This window comes from Periplaneta americana, chromosome 1 (assembly GCF_040183065.1).
Source record: "Periplaneta americana isolate PAMFEO1 chromosome 1, P.americana_PAMFEO1_priV1, whole genome shotgun sequence".
Taxonomy (NCBI): Eukaryota; Metazoa; Arthropoda; class Insecta; order Blattodea; family Blattidae; genus Periplaneta; species Periplaneta americana.
In genome coordinates, this window is record NC_091117.1 from 185,859,509 (window position 1) to 185,881,811 (window position 22,303).

Below are 22,303 nucleotides of genomic sequence, written 5' to 3' on the forward strand. Positions count from 1 at the left end.
GGGTTTCTTTTTATGTAGATACAGTTGATCGTATATGCATCATAGACAAATATATGCATGGCGTAACAAAACCCTAAACTAACCAAATCTAACCTGTCACAGATTCGTATATGCAACATGTATATAAGCGGGGAATTACTTCAGCACTAGTTTAGCCAAAAATTGAATTAATTTGTTTGAAAGATGAAGTAGGTTATAGGCCAAAGATTATTATTTGAACTCTATAGAGAGTAGTGGTTTGGTTCGACTGGAACATCTCGGAAAAAAGAAGATATATATATATATATATATATATATATATATATATATATATTATTACTGGTATAAACCTATATTCATTATTATTTATTATTCCACAGTTGAGTAACAAAATGGACAAGGAACCAACCAAAAGAACAAATCGGGACACCCTTAGAACAATAGCATTTTAAATATCATGGTAAATTAGGAAACATACCACTAACTTTATGAGTTCCTGTAGGCCCTAAATGTTTTTATCCATCTAAATCACTGATAGAGGAGGTCAGCTGTCGAACATGTTAGTAAAGCAATTCACAATGCCGCTATCTTTCCTGAATTTGAGATCGGTGAATCTTCACACACGCAACAGAGTGACTCCACTTCTCTATCCATGATCCACATTTTTGTAGTTCAGTTCAAATCTATGAACTATTGGGATCGAACAGTAATGGTCCTAAGTCTTACCAAGCGGAAATAACACAGAGCTAACAGTTAATTAACAGTGTATGGTAATTATGTAGTAATAATCGGCCAGGCCTCCATATTCACGCAATAGAGGTCCAGGGCACCTTCGTTATCATATGTATTTTCTTTTATTAAATTTCGTTTGTATATGATTAACTTGTCATCCAGTATCCACTTTACACCCTGGATCTCTGTTGTAGTAAGATGATGGCCTGGCCGATATGACCTGACGATGGTTTGTTTCTACACAATTATTAAAATATATGTGTATACTTGGTAATGTATCTATCCTGGATCTCTATTACGGGAAGATGGCCTGGCTGATGATTACTACTTAATTACCCAAAATTTAAAACTAACCATTATCAACACTCGTTTTTAGGTTGATTTTTTTTTGTTATGATCGTCGTCGTAGGTGTGTGCTCGTTAATTGATTAGCAACGGCTATATAACTACTGATAATGGATAAATGCTTAATAAAGAAAATTGTCCCCACTGAAAGTGCAGTGAACGGGAATACAATGATAAATTGGGTTATATTAATGACAGTGAAATTAATGGCTCATCGTCGGGTGGCGATCAAAACCTTGTAATTCCAAAACTGAAAATTTTACAAGAGAAAGATATAATATTACTGATACGATATCATGTTCACGTGCTCTATTTTATGTACATGTCTTAAATGTCTGTTTAAATTCGACTGTTACTAAATATGGTATTGCAATGTTTGCATACCACAGGCATTATTACAGAAGTTTGAAAACTAATCCATCAATCTCGAATGAAAGTAAAAGAAATCCAGTTCACAATTACTGCGGTAAATAAAACATTTTTATGCTTACAACGGGGCTCAGCGTCACACCGGAAGCGGAATTTCTTCACCAATAGCGCATGCGCAATAAAGGGAGCCGAGGGTGACTTTTATCGTCTCGTCAAAAAGCTATACCTTGACCAAAACTACTTCCGACTTAACAGCTTACAAGGAAGGGGAAGCAGTGTTGTCATGTTGCCCATCTTTCGTGTAAGCGAGTGCTCTGCCGATAGAGTGCAGTAATGAACGGCTGACGTGAACACATATATTTCTAACCAATTTGTTGAACACTAGACATTAAAATTTGTGTACATTATTATTTTTATTAGTCTATTATTATAAGAAGTAGTAGTGGTAGTGGTGGTAGTGGTGGTAGTAGTGGTGGTAGTAGTAGCAGTAGCAGCAGCAGCAGCAGCAGCAGCAGTAGTCTTCAATGTAATACCGTCGAAAGGACTGTAAACTGTAAAAACAGGTTTAAATTTAATACGAAGCCTTTACTTTTATGAGTGCCGATATTCTTCAGTGTAATATTGTTAGAAAGGCGTTGAAAAAAATTGTAAACTGTAAAAATATTTATGATTAAAAATCTACACGGTCTTTCCCTTTTCCAATATCGATAACAGTGCTCTTATTAATTTTAACACAAGCATCAGTTCTCATTACGACTTGCGCCAAAGGTGAAAGAGGCCCGTCATTATCTTTTTCCCTCTCAAAATACTCTTACACTACACACCCTCTCTCTCTCGCTTGACTCTTTAACGCGGCACTTTGTCCAATATTCTTTGTTCTCCGCCTGTCTTTTTCTTCCTTCCGACATTGCACAAGTCACCTGTTTAGAAAATCTCGCAGAAACTAGAAAACGCACGCACTTCACCTATAACAACGAAGATAATACGTGTAATATAATTTAAACACAATAATTATCGAAACATTAAAACAATAATACAACTAAATAAATTTTTAATTCACACAAAACACGCGGTAACCAGCCAACTCAAAGTCATTCCGGGCGCTGTATTCACCACTAGGCCGTGGTATTCACATGCAACTTGTAAACATAGACACGGCAACACCGTCCCGTTACCATGGTTACGCGTCTCTCGTGATTGGTTGATTTGAATGGTTGCCATGGTAACATGCTAAAGGCCCCATTTGTCAGGTCGGAAGTAGTTTTGGACAGACCATAGGTACGAATGCCGGTTTCTTTTACCCTATGTATGCAAATTTACGCTTCCCTGTACTGTTTTACTGCTAGATACACGGTTATTTGCGTCCAGTAGACCGTCTTTCTCTATTCCACGTGTCTAAATTTTAATTGTTTTATTTTCCTAGATAAGTTACTTTATTAAATAATAATAATAATAATAATATTTATTAATACTATACACTTGAGCTACATTAGGCATTGCAGCCCGAAAGAGCAGAAGCTCGTGCTCGGGCGCAGTTCAGATCAGTTATACAAAATATATCACAAAATTACGAGAGTTCATTGAGCACAATACCATTAATAAATGGTAAAATACATACAGCATGTAATAACAGGGTCTATATACAAATAGAAAATACAGAAGTACATGAATATTAGAGTAACAATTTTAACTCAATTAGCTTAAACAATTAAATAATTAATCTGATTTGTTTCTTAAATCTATGTGTGTTAAGTGTACTTAGCTCAGGGTAAGCTCTAATTAATGTATTATATATTTTGGGTCCAAAATTTCTGCTGTGTTTTAATCCAGCAGTTGTGTGGCATTTGGGAGTATTTAGAAAGAAACTGTAGTTTTGTCTCGTCTGGTATTCATGAGGATCATATTTAAATTTATTGTGGTTTTTATGGAAGTAAATCAGCAATTTTTGTTTATAAATTTGTTCTAGATTTGATACGCCAAATTCCTGAAAAATTAATTTTGTTGGGTAATCAAAAGGTTTATATAGACAAATTTTGATAATTCTTTTTTGGAGCAGATTTAAAGGACGGAGAGTCGATTTTGCCATTCCTCCCCAACCTAAAATACCATACTGAATTATTGATTGAAACAGAGCTAAGTACACAGTACGCAGAACATAAACAGGTAAATAAGAGCGTAGAATGGAAAATTTGTGGATTGTTTTACGCAATCTGTTACACAGAAAGGAGATATGCTTGTCCCATTTTAAATGTTGGTCAATAATAATGCCTAAATATTTAACTTGTGAGGATATACTCAAAGCGTTACATGAGCAAGTAGGTAGGTTACAATCATGTATAGTTATACTTATATTATTATTTATTTCTAGTTGCTCAAGGCCATGTGATGTTAATGAAAATGGTATTAATTTTGTTTTAGAAACGTTCAAAGAAAGTAAGTGAGCATCCAGCCATTCTTTAATAATATTAATACCACTGTTAGAATTTTGATAAGTTTCATTCCAACTCGAACCGCTAAATATAACCACAGTATCATCAGCATAAGAATACAGAGTACCAGAATATTTCTCAATGTCAATTTTAAGTAAATCGTTGATATATATTAAAAACAAAACAGGACCTAAAATCGTCCCCTGAGGTACACCTATATCAATGTTACGTGATTTACTAAGGTGATCATTTATTTTAGTTGCTTGAGTTCTGTTACTTAAGTAAGATTTAAATAATTTTAAAGCAATTCCATTAATTCCTAATCTATCCATTTTATTCAAAAGTATACTGTGATTGACCGTATCGAAAGCTTTTTGTAAGTCTAGAAAAATTCCTAGACATTTATTTCCTACATCTAATTCTTGAATTATTTTTGAGGTAACTGCCATAATAGCATCATCAGTGCACAAATTTTTTCTGAAACCAAATTGATTATCATTTAGTAGTTTATTTTTTTCTAAAAATGTTATTAACCGTGTTTTTATACATTTTTCAAATACCTTAGAGAGACTGGGTAATAGTGAAATGGGTCTGTAATTATTAAGATTACTTTTGTCACCAGACTTGTGAATTGGTATCACCACAGCATGTTTTAGGGCTGAGGGAAATACACCTTGAGATATGCACAAATTAAATATAAAGGCAAGTGGTTTAGAAATAGCTTCGATAATAAGTTTCAGGGTATTTGTTGTAATACCATCAATACCAGGAGCCACATTATTTTTTTAACTGTTTACAATATTAATGATTTCACATTCGTTTACAGGAAACATAAACATAGATGATATACTTTTATTATAAAGCTTATAGTGATCAGTACCAAATACTTTCTTTTTTATATTAGATACGATGTCATGACTTACATTAGTAAAATGATCGTTAAATTCATTTGCGATAGTTTCCTTATTTTCAATTGTTATTCCATTTCGACTTATAATTGTTTTTAATATACTATTTTTATTACATTGGGTGTCAGTAGCTTCGTTTATGGTCTTCCAAAATTGCTTTGGATTATTTTTATTTTTGTTAAATTTTTCAGAATAATATTTGATTCTCTGATTTCTTATTACATTAGTGAGAATATTTCTATATTTTCTGTAGTAATTTAATAAAACACTGTTTTGTGGGTCTCGTTTAACTTGCTTAGCTAACTTATCCCTAGATCGTATTGATTTAACAATACCTGTGGTAATCCAAGGTTTAATTTTTTTGTACTTACTTGAAAATTTGAGAGGGGCATGATTAGAATATTTACAAATTAGGTTACAGAGTATTTTATAAAAATTATCGAAACATGTATCTGCGTCTTCATTGTAGAATATAGATTCCCAATTAATATTATTAATATTTGATATTAGGCTTTTATGGTTTATAATTAGCTTATAATTGTCCGAAGGTTCAGTGGCTTCTCTGCTAATACTTTTATTACTGATTGACAACAATGCAAAAGTCATATAATGATCTGTTATTGCGCTTGCATATACTCCAGGTATAAAATTTAAGTTATTTCCCGTTTTTAGGAAAATATGGTCAAGACATGAATTGGATGATGGACGAGTAATGGAATTTAAATATTTCACGTATCCATATTCATGCATGATATTTAAATACGTGTTGCCAAAATTATCTAATCTATTTTCTAAAATTTGAATGTTTATGTCACCAAGAATAACATGGTTGTTTAAATCTTTGTATATTGACAAGAAGCTTTCAAAATTTTTCAGAAATTCATTTTTGCATAGTTTTGGAGATCTGTAAATTGCAGTTAGGTTAACAAGAGTATCATTAATAAGTGTTAATTGAAAATGTATAGCGTTGCAATGGGAAATGTCAATATCACTTAAAGACACTACGATGTTTTCCTTGAAATATACAACTATACCATCACATTTATTATACTTATTACTTTTAACAAATTTTTTATAACCATTAATATCATAGCCAGAGTCATGATCAAGCCAGGTTTCAGTTAGAACTATAATATCAAAGTAAAAGGAAAAATTATTAAGTAAAACACAGAGTTCGGAAAAATTTTTGTTGATGCTACGAATGTTTAAGTGAAATATTTTAAGATCTGATAGAATATTGGTAATATACTCATTGCAGCGAAGTAAATCGTTAAAAACCATTGTGTTATTATTGTTATTAAATTTGCACTGATGGATTTCATTTAATATAGTATTACTAGCCATTTTTAAGTCAATTATATTGTATAATTAAACGTGGTTACCGACACAATAGTATTTACAAATTATTTACATCGTCAACATTAGTGATTTTACTCACGGGGCTGGCTTCATCTTTTCTTGCAAATATCTTACCGTCTCTTGTCCATACAAATTTATAATTCTTCAGTCGTGCTGCATCCCTTGTCTTGTTCAAAAGGTCTCTGGTCACTGCTGTCAGTTGGTCACCTGCTGTGATTCTTCCTTCCGGAAGTTCCCTGTTGACTTTCTTTGTCGCAAAAAATATATATATAACCCTCTTCTTTGCAACCAAAATTGTTTCTTCTCTCTAGATCCAAAGATATTTGCTGAAGCCTCGCAGTTCGCGCCTCGCACAAATCCGGTCGGACGAATCGGTGCGAGGCGACGCTGCGAGGCCTCTCTTCACAGTTACGCAGACCGCGCACCTCGCAGAAATAGAAACCACTCACTATCTGTCGTGTAGTCCGGATTTGTTCGAGGCAGGCCTCGCACCTCGCATGCGTCGGTTCAGAAAAACCAAGCTTTAAGACGAGTTGCTTACGGAGGTTTAATGTCAACTTCAATGTCGCTTATGAATGAACACTCTTAAAAGTAATTTATATTCTTTCTCAATATTTCTCTCGTGTTGGCCCCCAATGTAATATGGAAAATGAAAATGTATACCGCTTACCAACTTTTCAAGATGTTAATATCTATTCTGAATAAGATAATTCGAAATTAGTATTTTCTTTCCTCACTTTTCAAAAAAGAGTTTGATTTCGAATTTTTTTCAATGCTTTCCTTGGACATTGAGCTATCAGTAAAAAAAAAATATATATATATATATATATATATATATATATATATATATATATATAGCGCGATTGACTGACTATCATAAGAGTAACGAAATGATAAATGTTAACGCAGCGGGAAATACTGTCCTCGTCTTCTAGCCGCAACCGGCAACGAAAGAACCAAAATGGCGGACGATTATTCCTAATCTTTAGAGAGCCCTAGAATAAGAGAGCGATCGTACTGCATAGGTGACAGTCTCTAGCTATAACTCACGAAACTTCCAAATAAACGAATTTAACAATCATTTTCCAGATGCCCGAAAGTTCACTGAGCATAGCAACATAATTATGTGGAAAGTAATCTGACATAGGCTTATAAAAGAAATATGTGGTACCTAAATGATACAATGTTTGACTACGGAAGAAAATTTGCTGAGTCTTTTTGAGTTCCATTCGTGCCTCGTTGCTCGATTTATATTATTATAAGTTTCTATTTAATTTCAGACAATTTTAATTTTAGTCCACTATCACAGTCATACGCACGATATCTTTAAATGAATTAATGAATTGTGTTAAAACTTTACGCTCTCTCTTTTCTTACTATTTTGAATGTCCGATAAGCAGTAACCTTGATATATAATTTACTTTTAAGAAGCCGTCAGTGCTTATCAAATACAATTGTGACTAGATTACATAAATGCTATTTTTACATTTTTACTGATAAGCGCTTTCGACTCAAAGGAGCCATCTTCATGCTTCGAAACACGAAGATCTTGTAATATATTTAGGGGTCACAATAGGCTACTGACCACTTGTTAAAGCTCTATGGAACCAGTATTATCTCGTTTTATTGTGTCACTTACAAATACATCACATTCTCTTAGTATCTAAGTTTTAACTTGTAAAATCGTTTACTCGCCACATGTACTCGAGTCTTTTATGATACTGTGAATATGTCATTCACGAAATTGTTCACTATTAGGCACACGAAGTAATACAAAGGAATTAAATTACATCTGTCTTGCTCATATTTGTATTACATACTCTTTACACACTTGTTATTAATTATTAATTTTAGCCAATTGTTTTATTTATGTTTTAATTTGTTTTACCGGTAATATTGGACGTATACACATGCTATAGTTTCAGTAAAGCACATGCTTTCATATATAATATGAAGGGTTCAGAACCATAGTGGGCCAAGTGCCATTTAATAAAACCGTAGAAAATAAGGGTTAAAATGAAGTTATTACCATAATTCAATTGAAACATATAGCAAATAATATAAAGTATACACATTAAAACTAAATGATATACCAACCTTCATTAAACTATGGTATTCACTTAACTTTAACCCTTGCTTTCTCCGTTTTTAATAAATGGCGCTTGGCCCACTATGGCTCTGAACCCTTCATATGCACACTTGTTTGTTAACTTATTACATACTATGTGTTCAGCAGGTTTCATGCAATTGATCTGAAGATGGCTACTTTGAGCCGAAAACGTTTTTCAGTAAAAATGTAAAAATAGGATTTGTGTAATCTAGCCACAATAATTGTATTAGATAAGCGTTGACGGCTTCTTAAAAATGAATTATATATTTACGCTTTCTGTTCTTAAAGGTTCTTTTTTATTTTGTGCGCTGTTAATTGCGAATGAAACGAAACAAATTAATCTGAGAGGCTGGAGATAAATTCCGCATTAAGAAAATATAATACCGGGACTATAAGAAAAACAAATGACTCAATAAAACACTATCCAATGATAAACGCACTATAAGAAACGTTGGAAAGCCGAAAGAAAGTAAATAATTAACGTATTTATTGCATATGTTTAACATAACATTAGCATACGAAGACATTTACATGGACGTTAATACAAACCTCTGTTTCCGCCTGTGAAACTATTAAATACCTCCCACATGACTGAACTGATAGTTGGTCTGCCTAAACAAATATGAACGGCTTAAATCAGACACTCTGCACAAACAACAAAGACATTATAAAAGTTAAATATTCCATATAGTGTGTCAAGTGTCTACATAATGTTGATATAATGGGAGTTCTGGATAGCTATGTTAAAATCTATTTCCATTGCTCCAAATACTTATAACGTTGTCATTGTCTACAGCTAACGTCGAATTCTCCTTCTCTACAATGTTGAGGGTAAAATCTCTGCAAAAGGAACAAGATAAGAAACATTCCTTGGAAATTCTAGGGCTGAGAACTACTTGGATCTTGTTGCGGAAACCATGTCAAGTGCATATGACAAAATGGAGTGTAATATGTCTCTCAAAATACACTTTCTATATCCACATTTGGATGTCTTTCCTCCTAACTTTGGAGCGGTAAGCGACGAGCATGGGCAAAGATTTCATCAAGAAATATCTGAAATGGAAAGGCGATATAAAGGAAGATAATCATCCAGCATGCTTGCAGACTATTGTTGGTTCCTTCTAAAATACAGTCCCGGGTCTAGTTATAAACAGAAGTCATCCAGAAAATTATTTTAAATGTTAGTTCAAATTCCGAGATTTTTCTCATTATATGCATGATATATTTTTCAAACTACGTAACATTATTTTTGTATCTAGTACACATTTTTCAAATATTATGAGGAATTTTGAATCCCTAGTGTGTTGTAATTTTATCAGTAGCAGTGAAAATTTTAAAACAAATAAGTTTTGCCATTAAAAAATTCAATTAATTTTCCCTGAAAAATGGTACGTGAGGGGCAATTTGGATTTTAAATTCAGATTTAGGGCACACATATTAGTAATATTAAAATATTTTTATTTCGGAGCAAGACAAAAAGTAAAAATTTGTTGTTCAGTGTATTTAATTAGAGTAAATCACTTTTATCTAATATTGTGATTATAAATATTGTTAAGAGATTGTGTAAAGCAAAGTACATTATCCCCGCTCTGTGCGTATCATATTAAGGGAATTCATTGGACATTTCGAAACACTGGGATAATGGGAACAGATTCGATCACAATAAAAACGACTAGAACTCTACATAGTCCCACAATTGAAAGCTCCTTTTCTCTTCCCAAATCGTGTAAGCTAAATTTTAAGCAGGATGTACGTAGTAGAAGCATTTAAATATAAGGATATAAACAGTGGTGGCTCGTAGTCAAATGTCCAGGGTAGGCAAAATTTACAGAACATTTCTATATAATTCCTGCTATTCAATGAGAGCTCACTTTCATCATGTCCCCCGAAAACTTAACTCTTGCTTACATAACAATACTGTTACATCAATCAGCCGTCTCATAATTTGTCAGTTTTTTCCTACATTATTATTATATTGTTGTCTTGCAACCCTTGTTGTTCAGACATTTCCGAAATTGGATTCAAATTTTTTTCAAGTCTCTTTAGATTTACCGAGTTACAGATATGATCTGATTCCGAGTACCTTCTTTAGATGACAATAACAAACATGGCTAACAGTACAGCTTAGCTTTAACTTCACTTCCTGTTAGCCATTTATGTGTTTCATACTATGAAGGATTAAATTTTCTTGCACCTTTAGCACTGACTTTATGAATAATAGAGCTTAATGCAGGAGTGGGTCGTCCATTGTCCAAAATACTTCTCTTTTCAGTGTCATTACGACGCGAAAACGGACAGCGTAACGTAACAGTTCACTTATTATATCAGTCATAATATAATATTTTTATCACTGTGCATTAACTATAAATCACCAAATATACTAAACATTAATACACAGTAGGTACTTGCAAAAAATCACATCTTTTAAAACACACTGTTTAAAAACTGTTATTGTACTCGTAACAGGCTACGTTCCAACTCGTGAAACTTTCAAACAGAAATTTCGCAAATCATAGGTGTTCGATAATGCTCGTGGGTTCTCGTTAGAGCAGGCAGAATTCAAACGCGCTGGCTTAAGCATTGAACGCATGCGCTAAGAAAGCATTTAGAATAGCGACCTCTTTTAATGCTTACTCCAGGGCCAGATTTGGAGTTACGCGGAAGGTCGGCTAACTTCGCTACTGCCTACCTTCAGACGCATTGTGATCTGCCCAGTGTATTCTTGTTGGATAAATCGAACTGCCAGTAGTAATCAATGTCCAACTAACCCAAAAAAATCCCATTCATAGTTAATTGAAGAATTTCTAAGAAGCTAGACAAGAGTATATAATTATCTTAATAAATTTAATACTCGATAAATTATATTTTGATTAATTTGATTTTATTAGTCTATTGATAAATACCCAATTTTAGGTTTTTCCAAATGTGTTTGGGGTATGCTTAGCCTACCCTGCTTGCCCTGAGGAGCCGCCTCTGGATATAAATAAGAACGTGGTATACGTCAATAGGAAACTTTTGCACTCAGCAGTGAGTTTCAAGTTGCTAAGCAAAAACTGTACTTGGAGAATCTGATATGACTACTTAATTTTGACAAGACTAAAATTACTGTGTTATCTTTATTTATAAGAATAGATTAATCGTGAAGGCCGAGATTTTATCTCCCTCTCTATTGTGATTCGTGAAATATTTGAAGCACCTCTTAAACATCTCCAATCTTAATTTCGTATAAAATAGAATAATTGAACATTCATAATAATATAACAATGATAATAATTAGTATTATTGTTATAATTGTAATATTATTATTATTTTCTTTGTATTAATATTTTGTTATTACATAAATTCAAATTTAACTTTTCTCCATTATTTCCAAATGATGGTAAGCCTGTTTTTTCGAGCACCCATTCAAATGCAACTGTCGGAATATAAATATGATAATAATCGGGAATTGGAATACAAAGTTACGTGATTAGCACATGAAGATGTCGAGGGACTTCACCTATGTTATCGGCTATTTCATTTAAGGCAATGGAAAATATTCGTAAATTAATATGTATTACAGACTAACGAGGAACGCCATTTTCCTAAAGACATTGGTGTGACAATGTGGTACTTATGTTACTCCCAAGTACCTTCCCATCATGAAATTCACTAGACAATTTGGAAGACTATCTCAAAGTCCACAATCATGACGAGTGCGAAAGATTCTATACAACCGTGTGAAATCACTGAAAGTCGCTAATAACAGATTTTTCGAAATGTTCCATGTAGAAGTGAGATGTATTGAAGACAGTGAAGAAACATTAGCAAAGCCACGTCCCTGTTCTTAATAATATCCGTTAAATTGTATAATGGAAAAATTTTAGACATGAAGGTTTTGCTTGTTTATTTTAATAAATCACAGTTACTGCCAATGCCTAATGTCATACTGTGAAGAAATAAAGATGTACTAGTCAGAAAAATACATACAGTGTAATTATTTCCTCTTCGGTTTTAGTTTTACCTCATTCCACGGCTCTGCTTAGTTAATTCAACAGACTGGTTGGAAAGTTTGTAATATTTGTCTTGCAGCCTTGACCGCCCCATCAAGTTCATATCTTAACTTTTTTAAAATTGAGGATGACTAATAACATAGAGAACTAAGTGACTCAATTCATTGACTGTTAATTCTCCTTATACTTCACCAGGATGATGGTAAACAAAATGTGCCCAAGTTAAAGGCGATTTCGTTTTAAAATAAAGAACATACGTAAATATTTCTAGCCTGCAACAAATAATTTTGATGACAATTGCTTTGTTTTCATTTCCTGACTGGAGCTCTGATCACATATAACAGATTTATCAGCCTAATGCAATTTCACGACAATTCATATCAATTTCTGTATGCCGCCATCTAGCTACTGCAAGACAAATCATGTTATAACGCTGATGAAATTGCATGGAGTAATACCCAGAGAGTTAGTATAGGATAATCTATACTTACACTATGGTAATAAAACCTTGGAACTATATTTCCATCTAGCGGTCGTTACCAAAAGTTCATTTTCGACAGTAGAGATCCTAGTCAACATTCTCGTTTTATATGTTGTCATTTTATAATATGGGAATGGTCCATCTGAGATATATATCAAGGATTTTTTTTCTATGTTTCAATGAACGTTTCTTCATAAGTACCAGGTCGAATTCGAACCTTGCCTTTTAAAAGGAGTGTAGAGTGAGCAAATTGATAATATCATGTAAGAGGAACCGGTGTAGCTTTACTTATTAGTGGATTTGGATGGTTGTGGAGGGATGCTAGAAATTTTGTACGAAGAGTTTTGATATAATCTGAGAAGTATAGTATGCCAATATCATCATATAGTTGACTATTTCGGATGAGACAGTCCGCTCCAGTGATGGTTCTACAGATTGTTCGTTGAAGTCCGTCTAGTCGCTGAAGATGTCTTGCACCTATATACTTGAGGACATATTATGTGATCAGGGATAATGCCTTGCAACTATACTTACATCTAGCGATCATTACCAAGAGTTCATTTTCGACAGTGGAGATCCTAGCGATCGTTCTCTTTTATATGTTGTCATTTTAAAACATGGAATGGCCCATCTGATATATATGTGATCAGATTGCAACTATACTTCCATCTAGCGGTCGCTACCAAATCAGGACACAACCAGATAAGAATACTGAATACTATGAGACATCGTGTTGTTATTGGACAGGACGGAGGAAAAGGTGCAGTCACATTAAGTTATGAAATCACGCTCAACTTTGTGTTATATATTCTTATAATTTAATAAATTTATATCATTGATACGACGATTCAAAATACAGTTTTCATGTCATTTTGCAAAATTTGAAGTTTCGTTTATCTTCATCTACTTCTCATCGCAGGATTCAACTGAAACAAAAATACGGCTTTATGACTTATTTGTGAACAATTACAAGGATGGAAAATACAAGATATGACATCAATCAATACTTACATAAGCCACAAGCTTGAATTGCTGGAGTTGCATCGACTGACCAAGTTAGCTATAAAGTAAGAAAACACAATAATTACAATTACCTGCCGTAAAACATATTTCATGCACTAACAAACAACAGTATTCCGATACCATTAACTTAAAAATCACTAACAAACACAAAACTCTCAACGTAACTATACTTAAAGAGCACAGTCTTATATCTGTAACATATCAGAACAGTTTCTGATTATAGCGTAACATTGCGATATTATACATATCGTTCGTCCAGTTCAAAAGTGCGACACCTCAAAAATTGCCATTTTTTAGTTATTTATACTACTGAAAGCCCCTTTCGGAGCTCTTTTCGATTCAGTATTGAGATAAGTCATATTTACAACCATAAAGAAAAAAAACTAAATAAACTGCTTTAGAAGTAATTATAACTATGGACTTTACTAATTCATTATTAGTACATTTCGAAATCTATTAATAATGAACTGGAAGATTGTGATAAACTCGTCCTGAATACCGACTCATTTCTAATTGTCGTGGTTATAAACCAGAACTCTGTTCCTTTCTAAGTAATTTATTTGAAACTTTCAACTGAAGATATCTCAAAACTTGTTTTTTTGAGTTGTCGCACTTTTGAACTAGACGATCGATATATAGATATAGATATAGATATAGATATAGATTCAGATATATGCTTACAAAATTAAATTTTATTACGATCCACTAAACAGGCATGCACAACCACAGCGTTAAAATTTTCCAAATTTTCTCACCTGAAGCAGGACTGCTACGCTCAGGACAACTGCAGCTACGATTCCGATCATGATTCTGAAAATAAGCAACTGCTTTAAAATGGAAGAATGCATTCAAATTTATCTAATAATCAGTGATTGCGATAGCAAAGAAGAGAAAGTCATTGCAAGATGAAATAGCCATTGAAGAATTTGAAATATTTAGAGAATTTCCGAAGAAAAATGACGTAACAGATAAAGATTCTCAGCTTTTCAAAATCTATACGAACCATGTAAGAAATAGAGACCATGTAATAAAATAAGTTCAGTTAACTGCAACGTAATACAATAGTAGTGTATAGTATAAGAGAGTAAAATTAGATTTTATGCGCGAGTAGAAATTTTAGCGCCCGAGGCGAAGTCGAGAGTGATAATTTTCACGAGAGCATAAAATCTGTTTACTCTCGTGTGGTATACAACTTTTTATCCATTACTGGTACCTAAATTGAATTTTAAATTGTACACCTTTTCGTTGTAATGTGTTGTTTGTGAAGAAGATGTAAATGAATGAATGTGTGGATTTTATGGTTGCTCTTGCGTTGGTGTTGGAGATAAAAATTTAATTCACTACTGTGAATAAAGGATAGTGAAATAAAGATCAGTTTAGATACCAGTTATGAATAAGGAAAATTAATTCTTAAAAACACAACGAAAATTTAATTGAGTTATTTCATATTTTAAATTCTGAATAAAAAATAGGGACAAATAAGAAATAACTTTTGACAGATCAATACATTTCTCAATAAGAAATTAAATGAGCATTAATGTAAACAGTTAATAGTACATTATGCAACGAGCCTATAATGATAGTAATTAAGACGCGAGTATGTTTGTTTATGAAACGAGCGCAAGCGAGTTTCATAATTTTCATACGAGCGTCTTAATTATCATTATAGGCAAGTTTCATACGACTTTTTATGCTCGACCATATTTCTAACTTGAAATTATTCATAACTATTCATGTTATGGTTAAGTGAAGAGTGGAACTGACCTGAATTGTGAGATGTGCGCAGACGCGAAAGTATTAACTTTTTCCGAGGAACGAATGTGTCATTGACCTTGATATCATCTAGAGAATAACATGAACATTAGGCTTGATATAACCTGGAAATTGATTTAGAATTGAAAAACGAGATGACAAATTGAATTTATTTGAATATTATTTACAATTAACGATAATTATTATAGTAACAGAACATAACCTTCTGCGACAGTATTGGATTTCCAGCCTCCGTGACTTTTCGCTAATTGTCTTTCGATTGCATATCCGAGAATAATCGATACTTACGGTTTCATAATGGTACAATGGTGATTTTTCATTGGCTAAACAACTGAATTATAATGAATAGGTGTACTTTAATGAGGTGCATTAAAGGGCTACTACCAGGTGTATAATTACTACATTTCGGCATGGTCAAGCATAAAAATTTTTAATTAAGGAAATAACGGTATATAGAAATAATTGAATCATGTTGAGTAAATAATAATTGAACACCATATTGCGAATGTAACAGTCAGATATAAATATTCCTGTGAAGGGAAGAAATATTCGAAAGCCAAGGATAAAAGTCATTGCAAGACAAAATAGCCATTGAAGAATTGAAATATTTAGAGAGTTTACGAAGAAAATAACAAAGATTTTCAACCTCTCAAGATTTATACAAACCATGTATGAAATAGAGATACTTGTAACAAAATAAGTTTAGTTGTTTGTAAGGCGATACAAAAAAAATAATTCTTAAAACACTATAAAAACCATTATTATTTCATATTTTGAATTCTGAATCAAAAAGGGAGAGAAATAAAAATTAAGCTAAAGGTATCTGAAATAAGTTTTGATACATCATTACATTTCTCAATAAGAAATTAAATGAGCATTAGTGTATACAGTAAAAAGTTTTAAATTAACGGGATATAGAAATAACTTAAGCATGTCGAATAAATAATTGAACAGTATATTGCGAAAGTAATAGTCAGATAGATTATTTATTTTTGTGAAGGGAAGAAATATTTGAAAGTCAAGGATAATATCTTACGTAGGCTATTGAATGTTCACATATGAAGATTCTTCAGAGACAGTTAAATTCCTGTTACCTTCTTAAACCTGTAGGCTGAAATAAGTGCCGTCATAATTCTGAGGCTACTTTATTTCCGAAAGAAACTCAGCTCAGAGTAGTTACTGAGTGTTGTCCAGGTTCGAGTCCTGTGTAGGCTTGGGATTTTTCATTGCAAAATCCATAATGACTCTTGTGCCGACAAGGAGGTATTCTGAATTTTTCTCGCGGTTCTCCCGCTTTCCCACAATAGGCATCAATATCATTCCGGCCTCTCTTGATTCCATTTTCACATCCATAGCTTTTCTCCAACCACTATAGGTATCGTACAAGCAAAACTCAGCTCGGACTCCTCGCGGCGCGCATGCTATACTCCTCTTACTCCCCTGCAGTAGGCTTGAGAGCATGCTGGGAACGGGAGCATACGTCATCTGCGCGAGACAGTCACGCCCGCTGGTTTCTGCGCATCGAGTTTTCCTTGTTGGATGCCTATAGTTAGCGGCTTGGCCTAGGGATATGTGGGATTAACTGCAGGAAACCTGGGTTCATAGCGAATCCTAGCTTTATTAACTAGCAAGCATCGTTTCCCAAACTGTGGTTCGCGAACCCCATGGGAATTTTGCAATGATTCGCCAAAATTTTTCCCAAATGGCGGATTTTGAGAATATTGTTTTTATATTATTTTGGTATTATTATTGTTATTACAAGTTACACTTGGAATATCGACCTATGATTCCATGCGGATTAGATAATATATATTGTTTTCAGTTCTTTTAAATGAAGTGTGTGTTTAGATATTTAATCAAACGGAGTAGCTTCCTCAGTTTGTTATAGAGTTAAAACTAAGGCAAAGAATTTTGAGTGTGAACACGATAGAAGGGAAGAACAGTCGGGAGGGTACAAAGACACAAACCGCTATGCAATGGCTTTGTGCGATTAAATAGTGACAAGGGGTAAAATCCACAGTCTGTCATAAAGAGTAGACTTATTTATTAAATTACCTATTTATTTTCGGTTTTAATGTTTTAAATGTAAAATAAATCTATAATTATTTGTACTTATGTAGTTTCAATATTTTAAGCGTGTTGCGTCATTTTTGGAGGGGAATTCTAAGGTAGGTCTATTTACCATAACTATAGAAACTTTAAGGTTGTTAAATATCATTTATATTAATAAGGGGTTTGCTCAATTTAGAACTTTGTGAAAGGGGTTTGCGAGTCGAAAATGTTTGGGAACCATTGATCTAGTATTCTAGTGTATGTGTGTGAAGTGCCAGCTGCCGATCAGGGTATTATTTCACCCAGATTGACGTAGCTAGGATTTATCGCCTTCATGATGATTGTAATGATAATACGTTTAACGGTAACAATAATAAAAAAAATAATAATAACCATAATCATAATCTTGTAAGTGAGAATGCAGCCATATTTATTTTAATACTTACCTGTGAGTACGAGGATGACGATGGAAGAGTTTTCATTTGCAAAGACTACTCTTTCAATACTCGATGTTTCTTTATATACACACAGGAAACTGTCTTTGTAATGTGGGTTGCAGTAAAATGACAGTCTTTAAACAGTAGCCTATTCGTTTAATTTGACATTTATGGGCATTTCATGTTGGTATTTCGTATTTAGAGCATTTCAAGTTGACATCACGTCACTAGTCTTTCTTTAACTATCACCATTTTAGACATTTTACTGATTAAGGAGATGATCTTTCTGACTTCTATTTTTAGCTATTTGCCACTTTATACATCAGAAACATACGTGGTACAGTCATTAAGTTCTGACACTGACGCCTGAAGGATAGGCACCCACAAGAATCTGGATGTCTCAGAAGATGCCGCGTGATACGGCGTACACTTAAACAGATCGAAATCCTCCCTCAATATAGTCGCCGTTGGCCGCTATGCACGTCTGCCAACGTTGGTGTAGCTGCTGGAAGCACCGCTGAAAGATGTTGGCAGGAAGATGCCGTACGGCTTCTCTTGTGGCAGTCATGACCTTTTCGGCCGCATAAAAATTACGCCCTCGTAGGATTGATTTCATGAGGGGAAAGAGAAAAAAAATCGCATGGTGCGAGATCAGGTGAGTACGGAGGATGTGGCAAAACAGCGACCTGTTGCCTTGCAAGTTCCTCTTGGACAAGGATGGAGCGATGTGCAGGGGCGTTGTCGTGTAGCAACAGCCAATTCTTCCTATGCCAAAGCTCAGGACGCTTACGACGAACTGAATTGCTTAAACGGCCAAGAATCTCTTTGTAGAGGATCTTGTCTACAGTTGCACCTTGTGGGATGAATTCTATGTGAACAATTCCATTTGAAAAACAAAAACTGTTAAAGCATCACCTTGCCTTTTGACCTGTCTTGTTGCGGATTTTTCTGTCGTGGAAATAATGGCGTTTTCCAGGTGGCGGATTGTCGCTTCAGTTGCGGATCTTAAAGGAAACACCATGTTTCGTCTCCAGTTATGATCGGTTATAGCAGTTTCGCCTAATTTCTGACAGAACGTGACGTTTGCCCGTTGCTCAAACTGCAACATACTCGAGTTCCGACGCGCGCATTCAAATCACCGTCACAACAAAGACCGTAGTTCTGTTTACAGTGCATGCACTCAACTGTCTCTTGTTGGGTCGAGAGACTAACTGACAAGGTATCATACCATGGCGCCACCTATGCGCTATAGTGCACCACAACGCCACTATGCGCTCAGTATTAGAACTTAATGACTGTACCACGTACATACGAACAAATTATTATTAGTCTGACAGGCTTTTTCAACATTTATGGAGAAAATTATGTGATATATCTTACAAACTTAAATTACTTAATATCAGTATTTCCTATAGCATGCTTCGGACATCATTCGTATTAAGATTATGTTTGTGACATGTTTGCATTGTTTCCAATTTTAGCATTTTATTTATTTTTTTTTTTTTTAGAATTTTGCAGTTATCCTATTAAGATGATCACTATTTCTTTCCCATAATTACAATACTCGTATATTATCTTTAAAATGAGCAAAACACATGAAGAAGTATAAATATGTATACCTTTATGTAGGGCTATATGTATGAAATATATTAAGCTCAAGTGAATAAAATAAATAGAAGACGTATATCCATTCAGGAGATTAAAAAATACTGGCATAGAAAATTATCTGAACAAACTGATTATATTCACTTTACACCTATTTTTTTACTGATTTGATTTGATAAGCTAATGTACTGGGATCCCTTATCGAAATCATTCATCCTTCACCACCATTATAAACTGCTGGTTGTATTATGATCTTATACAGCCATTTTCTAATATATTATATTATTTTTGTATTTAAAAGTAATACAGAGTTGTTTCCGATCTCTGATAAAAAATTTGAATGACGTCGTGTGCGTCAGGAATCACACCGACAGCTGAATTGCTGCGAGAGGTGACAGACCAGTAGTGAGTGATTTCATAATCAGAGTGCACGGTGTATCACAGTAGCAATGCCCAAGAAAATCGAGTCTTTTTGGGAGGGGTACATAGCAACCATTTCCGATGCCAAGTACAGTTACATGAAAATCATAGGAGCCTGCAAAAAAAAAGTGGTTTCGTTATTTCCTAGAAAGGCATCTCGTGTGTACCTAATAAGACTGGCAAAGCTCTGATGGGATTAATTCCAGAGTGGAAAAAGCAAGTAAATCCACCCCCCTTCACAAGTCGCCGCACCCCACGAGATGATACAAATTAATTCCATTCGAGCTTTACCAATCGTATTAAGTACACAGAAGATGTCTTTCTTGGAAATAACGAAACTTCGTTTATTGTAGGCTTCTTATATTTTCACTAAACTGTATTTGGCATCGGAAAGGGTAGTAACGTACCCCTCCCAAAAGGGCTCGATTTTCTTGAGAATTTCTGCTGTGAGTCGCCGTGCACTCTATGAGATCACTCTCTACTGGTCTGTCACCTCGCGCCACAGTTCAGCTGTCGTGTGACTCCTGACGCACGTCATTCAAATTCGTTATCAGAGATAGAAAACAACCCTGTATAAGTCGTCTCAATTGGTTCAAGGTTAAGAGAAAATAATTACAGTATTAGGGATGCCACATTTGAAGTGCTATGTTCCTTTTGTATCAGATGGAAAGATTGCCTTCAATTGAAAGTTTCATCCAAAAAGAATTTCATGGCTTAAGGGTTATAGTATGAATTACCTTTTTAACGTTTCTTACCACAATGTTTTTAAATATGGAATCGCTCTTTCGAAAGAATTAGCAGTCTAGTTTTGTTATTGATGACAATGATGATGATATTGGTAATAATAACTTATTTTGAGCGTTCTTTCAGTTCTTTAGAAGCATCTTTAGAACAATACAAAATATAACTGGGAACCTGTCAAAATTTTACTTTCCTAGTTCTAATGGTGTAGGAATTGCATCTAGAAATTCCTCCACCGCATTAAGTTATTCAATTGCTTTCTACGAGTATGTTACTTTTTTTTCGTTTTTACTTACATGTATACATGTAGATAGATAGATAGCTTTATTGATATTGTTCACAAAAGTACAAAACTTAATAATTTAACAAAAGATCTATATGCAAATGTAGTTCTAATAATAAATATACAATTTCCTAAACTAATTAATCTATCGCAAATCTCAATAATTTATTGGTTCAAACTTGCACTTACGTCTTGTTTTAGTGCATGTTTAAACCAATCGTGATAACCCTTAAGACTTTAAACCTTAATTATTTGCTCCTTTTCAAAAATCTAATTGTAATATTTAGGTCTTATTTTACATAATAATTTATTATTCCAATTAGATGATCAGATGTCGACATACTGTAAGTCATGAACCTGAAATAGCTGAATCGGTACATTCCATATGTAGGTTAATCTTTCTTTCTTACAATATTTTCATGTCAGCAGAAACGTTTGCGTAACTTCTACGAAGACTACCGCATGCCTGCTTAAAAACAAGCTTGACAAATTGCTTACATAATCAACCTCAATTTAGTTTCATCATTATGTCGCATGTACTCATTATCGATTCATTTCTATTATGATTTCTATTATGATCTAATAAATTTATTATAATTGCATTCTTATTGAAATTAAAATATATTAGTTAACCAATTTATAAAGTCAAATTTTCTTCTGAACTTTTACTAATTAATATAACTATCGGAATACCTTAATAACTACCTTAGTTCTCTATTTTCAATTTTTTTTTTATTATTGTTTAAAAAAAACCTTGACGTAATTCTATCTTATTTTCAAAACCTGTCTTCTTACCTTATTTAATTAATAATAAGTTTTTCTGATTTTAGGAAAATTTAATCTTTGCTGATGCCTATCTCTTAGTAGGTAGTTTCGTTCAGTATCTATAGTTTTGATTGAATCTACTTTATTTCTGTTAGAGTTTCTATTTGTCATTTTACCTCTTATTAACTGTTCGTCACCTGCTTCTACTTCATCGGTCGGTATCGCACAGCTCCTCCAAATTGTAGCACTTCCTCTCGCGCACCCCGGACTACCAACGGCATGTGGCATTCTTATTAATTGGTCTTCACTTGCGCTGACTTTGCCGGTTGATCCACAATCGCTTCTCCTTGATGTATTTTCACTTGCGCGCCTCGGACTACCCTCACTGGTCGTTCTCTCAGTCTGTGCCCCAGCTCCCCAAACAGCATCTTCACTGGTTCCAGCTTCTTCTTCCATACAAGATTTTCCTTCTTCACTCTTCTTTCTTCTAAAGGGATCTG

The 22,303-nt window shown here is 33.8% G+C and overlaps 2 long non-coding RNA genes across 2 annotated transcripts in view; one reads left to right on the forward strand and one right to left on the reverse strand.

Moving 5' to 3' along the window:
* LOC138705179 (uncharacterized) overlaps positions 1-22,303 on the forward strand; it is a 55,284-nt gene that overhangs the window by 22,450 nt on the left and 10,531 nt on the right. The window lies entirely within an intron of this gene.
* LOC138709459 (uncharacterized) lies at positions 13,489-18,053 on the reverse strand. The gene is made up of 4 exons (XR_011334935.1): positions 17,999-18,053; positions 14,483-14,537; positions 13,716-13,764; positions 13,489-13,630 (listed from the first exon to the last, which is right to left on the reverse strand). It is a non-coding gene; the product is annotated as an uncharacterized lncRNA (long non-coding RNA).